The sequence below is a fragment of the Desmodus rotundus genome, chromosome 7 (genome assembly GCF_022682495.2).
Source record: "Desmodus rotundus isolate HL8 chromosome 7, HLdesRot8A.1, whole genome shotgun sequence".
Lineage (NCBI taxonomy): Eukaryota > Metazoa > Chordata > Mammalia > Chiroptera > Phyllostomidae > Desmodus > Desmodus rotundus.
Genome location: NC_071393.1, coordinates 10,734,274 through 10,740,525, shown reverse-complemented (window position 1 = coordinate 10,740,525; position 6,252 = coordinate 10,734,274).

Here is a 6,252-nt window from a genome sequence, read left to right as displayed (position 1 = left end):
ACTCAATCCGCTGAGCTACACCAGCTGGGGCTGTATCTGGTTTCTTTTGTTCAACATAATGTTTTTGAAATGTATTTGTGTATCAGTCACATGTTCCTTTTTATTTCTGTGTCGTATTCCATTGTATCATAGTGTATCCATTCTCCTGCTGATGGGCATTCGGACTGTTTCCAATTTCTATGATGAATAATGCTGCTAGGACTGTTCTTGAAAAAGTCTTTAAATGTCTCGTTCAAATTATTTTTACTGTGTTTTTGTGATGGTTCAGATGAACCATCCTCGCAGAAAACATCCACACGCATGTTAACACACAATATACACCCCGCTTCTGCCATGTTAGTGGTTTGAGGTTAATGCTTCATGGTTTAATGTAAATCCTTCTCCACATACAGAATCAGGTATTATCATTGTTAATGAAACTATCACTTTGGTAGTTCTTCCCTCAAATGCCTGACCCCTGGGGGTGGCTGCACAGCTCCTGATCCTTGCTCTTCTTGTTCAAAAGCCTCTAGGAGACCAAAACTGGGAAGGATGTAGGGAGGGCAAATATTATGGGGCTCTTTCATTATTCCCTGATTATCTGTATCCATGGCAGACATTGCTAATCAATCACAGCTTTCTATCCTTGCCCAGCCCCAGTTGCTACTAATCAATAGAAGAACTGGAACCAATTTCCCACCTCTAAAATAGTCAGGCCACCTTCCATTTTGCTGATGAATAAACTAGGGCTCAGAGAGGGGAAGAGCCTGCTTCAAGGTCAGAGAGGGAGCCCCAGGCTCCTGCCTCCCTATCTAATGTTTATTTCTGCTACATTCGCTGACTTCAAACATGATTTCCCTGGCATCCTGGAATACGTGGTCTGTAGGAAGAGGGTATTTCTGAGCCCAGGGGGGACCCTCCTCTAGCCAGTCCCTCATCTTTATGATCTGCCTTGAGTGTCACCAGAAGCCCCTGCCAACTGCCTGGCACCCCCTCCCCCACAGTCACCACCGACAGACCTGCGGTTTCTGTTCTCCAGGTCTGCAGTTTCAGTTTCCGAAAATAAACATTAAAAAAAACACACAAAACTAAAGGAGGCATGCTTGTAGCATCTTTGTCTGCAGCCCCAGAATTATGGAGTTATTAAGTGACCAGACTAAATCAAATAGTTAATTACAGCAGAGAGGGCGACTTCAGATGCTGAAACCATAAAACCCCGAAAGCATCCCCCCTTTCACCCCAACACATCACACTGACTCTGGCTGTCATTGGAAGCGACAGTGAGAAAGTGGGAGAGTCAGCAGGTCTGAACAGACTGTGGGTGTTCTCAGCTGGGCAAGCAGAATAGTTTATTTAATTCCCTCCCCGCCAGGACAGACGGGTAAAGGCAGGGGGATAAGTGGAGACAATGTAACACAATGTTTGAATCAGGTGGAGCTGGGTTTTTGGACTGGCCCCCACGTACTTTCTAGTTGCATGACCTTGGCCATGTCATTTCAGGTGTCTGAATCTGTTTCTTCATCTGTAAACAGGTATATTAATAAAACCGACTGCATTGGATTATTGAAGTGATTAAAATGACTTGGTTAAAAATGTGTATACGAAACCCTTGTGATGATTTGTCTCTGGACGGTAAGCTCTATGAGAGTGTGGAGAGCTGTCTGTCTTACCATCACATCCTCCAGTCCTAGCACGGTGGCTAATAAGCAACTATTTGTCACCTAATGTAAAGTACGGGTCGAGGATAAGGATGGTGGTGGGGGGGGGGGATGGCAGAGAGGCTTAGTACAGGGCCCCTGCCCTTAAATAGCTCTCATTCCAGCATGACAGCCCAGAACCGTCTAAAATAATAAGTGGGCTGTTGTGCATTAAACAAGTGCATAAGGTAACAACATAGTGGCTCACGGGGGAGATTCTGGCATCAGACTTGAGTTCCAACCTCAGCTCCCCCGCCCCCCCCGCCCCACTTGCTACATTCTGATCTTTATGAGCCATTTTGTTACTCAATGCTTCTGTTTCCAGGTCTGGAAAATAGGGACCTACCTCATGCAGTTGTACGAGTGGAATGACGTTCCTGAAGCAGTGCTTAGCACAGTGCCTAGAACATAGTAACTGCTCAACAAATCTTAGCTATTACTTTTCCTATTTACTATGTGACTTTAGACAAATTACTTATCTTCTCTAGGACTTATTTTTTTGGTCAGTAAAATAAAAATACAATAGGTCCTTCCTTGAAGAATTGCCAGGAGAATGAAATGGGAAAATCCCTGAAAAGTGTCTGGTATATGGACAGTATGTAACTATTTCTAGATGGTGGTGATGATGATGATGATGATGATGATGATGAAGAAGAAGAAGAAAGTTAAAAACAAGATGAAGAAAGTTAAAACAAGATGTGAGAGAAAAGAGGGTAAATTCGTTTTGATGCATAGGCACAGGGATTAGAGAAAGGTTTCTAATAGGTAAGTGCTTTTTTTTTTGGAACTTGATCGAGATGTAATTCATATACCATACAGTTTACCCATTTAAAGTGTACAATTCAATAGTCTTGAGTATATTCACAGAATTATGCAACCATCCCCATAATCGATTTTAGAATATTTCCATTACTCCAAATAGAAACCTGTACCCATTTCCCCCAGATCTCCCCTGACTCCACCCCTCCACGTGCAAGCCCTTGGCAACCACCTGTTCATTCCTGTTTCTGTGGATTTGCCTACCGCGGACATCGCATGTAAATGGAATCATACGATATGTGACCTTTTGTCTCTGGCTTCTCTCTCTTAGCACAGTATTTTCAAGGTTCATCTGTGCTGTAGCAGGTACCAGTACGGCATTCTTTTTTCTGGCCAAATAATACTCGGTTGTATAGACGCGATGCACGTTTGGGTTGTTGCCACTTTCTGGCTGTTATGAACGATGTTGCCGCAAACCTGCATGGTCAGGTTTTTGTGTGGACATGTTTCCATGTCTCTGGAGTATATACACCTAGGGGTGGAATTGCTAGGTTATCTGGTAATTCTACGTTTAACCTTTTGAGAACCTGCTTTCCAGACTGGTTTCCATAGTGTTGCACCAGCAACGTATACTGGCCCCTTCACCACCTCCTGACCGATATTTGTTATTATCTATCTTTTTCATTATAACACAGCCATCCTAGGAGGGGTAGAGTGGTATCTCACTGTGGGTTTGACTTGCACTTCCTTATGGCTAATCACGCTGAGCATTTTTCCATGTGCTTATTGGCCGTTTATGTATCTGCTTTGGAGAAATGGCTTTGCAGATCCTTTGCCCATTTTTAATCGGATAATTTACCTTTTTTGTTACTGAGTTGTACGACTTCTTTATGTATTCCAGATACAAGTTCCTCACGCATGGTTTGTGAAAATTTGCGAAAAATATATGGTTTGCAAAAATGTTTTCTCTTCTGTGGTCTGTTTTTCACTTTGTTGGTAGTGTCCTTTGGAGCACAAACGTTTTTAATTTTAATGATGTCCAATCGACCTATCTTTCTTTTTAAAGTTTTAGCTCTGACATTTAGATCTTTGATCCATTTTGAGTTGGTGTCTGTATACAGTGTGAGGTAGGGCTACAGCTTCCTTCGTTTGCATATGGCTGTCCAGTTCTCCCAACACCACTTTTTTTTTGAAGGGACTGGTTTATTTTTGAACTCTTCATTCTATTCTATTGATCTGTATGTCTATCCTTGTACCACCCCCACACGGTACCTGCACCTAAAGTGGACCAAATTAACTGGATCTGCGAACACACAGTCAGAGTTTCCTTCCCTTTCCGGAGTGCTTTAGAGACTTCCGGGTACTTTCAAATAAACACGCGCTCTCACACGCGTCTTTCAGCAAGTCTTGCTCTGTGGGTACACCGAGCTCGGAAGGCGGAGTGGTATTTCTCTAGACTCCGCCTCTCAGTCAAGTGCCTCCGTTACCCCCGCCATTCACTTGCTGGTTGTTTTCAGAAATTTGGGAAAAGGGAAGAGTATTAAAAACATTAGCACCCAAAGGAGGGGAGGGTGAAAACAGACTGATTATACATGTTTGGCTCCTAACCAGCTTATGATAAATGCGCCCTTCTGCTTGGACAAGAAATGGGATGTTCTGGGTAATCCAGGGTTCTGCTTCGGTACTGCATTTTCAAAGAATGAGAACACAGTGAAATACTCTCAACACTAAAACCACATAGACTATAATTTACCTGTAGTTTTGTTGTTGTTGTCATCCTAGGAGACTCTTTATTGTAGAGCAATGTTTCTTTAAGAGTGGTCCACGGAAAACCTCAGATATCAGCATCATCTCCTAGAGGAGCTTGTTTTTTGGTGGTTTTTTTTTTTTTTAATGCAGTTTTCAGAGCCCCTATTCACCCCATGTCTGCTGAAAAATCACTGGCTGATATTTTAAGCACATGAAGGTTTGGGAACCATTGTTTTTAGAGCAGTGAAAAGTCAAATTGTGAATATCAGTTAGCATTGTTCTGCTTACGTGAGAGTTCTGGATAACACAGTAGATGCATGCACCTCATTTCCTTCAAGTCTTTGCTAGAACATCACCCCTGCCTATGAGAACCTGCCTGATTTGAAATTGCATATCCCCCTCCCCCCCACCCCCCACCCTCCTTATCCCCCTTCCTTCTCCATAGCACTTACCAACATCCAACTGCCATCTTACTTATTCATTTATCTACCTATTTATTATCTGACTCCTGTCTCTAGAAAGCAAGCTTCACAAAGGTAGGTGCTAGCAATTCAGTGTTTAAGATGGTGTCTGCCGGGCAGCAGGTGTCCAATAAATATTTGTGGAAGGGGTAATGTGCCAAGTTGTATCTTAGTACTTGGGCATTAAGTCACTTGCCCTCTTTCTTGAAGAGATTAAAAATAAACCCTATAAAGCAAGTTATTCTTTAATTCTGTGAGTGATGCTCAGTGTGTGGAGTACTAGACGGAAAGAACCAGAACCACATCCTCTAATCTCCGAATTCTGGAGTCTGGGCCAGTTGCCCTGAAGATCATTGTTCCTTAATGCTGCTGAGATCCTCGTTTTACGGTGAGGATCATGCGTTTACAGCCACACTGTCCTATGAGGGCTGCCCCTAGGAGGACCCCGCCCCCCCCCCCCCCCTGTGCGCATCAAGTGGCCTGAAGCAGCAAGGCTGAGATGAACCTGCAGTTGGAGGTGACCTTGGTTAAGTCACGCACACTATTGTGCTTCAGACCAGGGGGTGACAGGCATACACTTCCTCCTCTTGAGTGGGGACACTAATAGATGGATCCCATCTCCATCTACTACTCACGTAAGCTTGGCGGGCTCTGGACAAGTGACCCTCACCCATTTCCTACCCTCCACGCCACCTGCCCGACAGCACCAGCACCCAAACCAATGTTTGTGGACACTTAGGGTGCTCCCCACCTTGCACGTCCCCATTGGATCCATTTTCCACACAAGGAACAGGAGGTGTAGATGTAGGAATAGTCAGTTCCCTAACACTGAAGGTGCTACCTACTGACCTTCATCTGTGTCTCTTCCAGGACACTCCTGATGCTCGTTTGCATTGAGAGGGTGAGACATGCCTTGTGTGGGAAGCCCCCCAACCCGAGTTCAGGGGGAGAAACTGTGGGCCCGCAGGGGCATAAAAACAGGAAAAAGCAAGCTGGCATGGTGTTACACACACAGGGCGGCAGGATATACCTTCTGGGAGTGTTCCCAGAAGGTCCGAAGGAAACCATTACCTTGAGTTTCTCACGTTCTCATACGTGTGGTGACTGGGGTGGGCGGGGAGAACGTGTACTAAGAGGGGGGAAATGGGCACCCTTCCAGAGGTCGGGGATACAGTGCCCAGAGCTGCTGTACACATTCATAAAAGGTGGCTGACTGGAGAAAGGATGTCAAGGTGAGAAGCGATGGGATGTCATCAAGGGGTGTCACGGGGTAACGCGGGGTGGATTTAAGGTAGAGAGGGGAGGGAAAAGAGTGGGAGGTGAGTTGAGGGGGAGGGGCTAGTATGGCCCTGAGACCCCCCCCCACCCCAGCAGCGCTGGGAATTCAGGGGAGGGAGGGAGTGGCTGGCTGCCTTAGCCTCCTGATAGGACCCCGGGTTGGGAAATGAAGGAGAGGATATGGACTTGGCCAAATGGGGATAGGGAGGGCCGCCTCTGGCTTCCAAGGTGATCCAGCGTGGACTTGCTCACGTTTCCCAGGCTGGAAGGAGGGAAGTTTTCACGGGGGACGAGATGGCCGCCAGGAGCCTTGAGTGAACCTTCGGGGG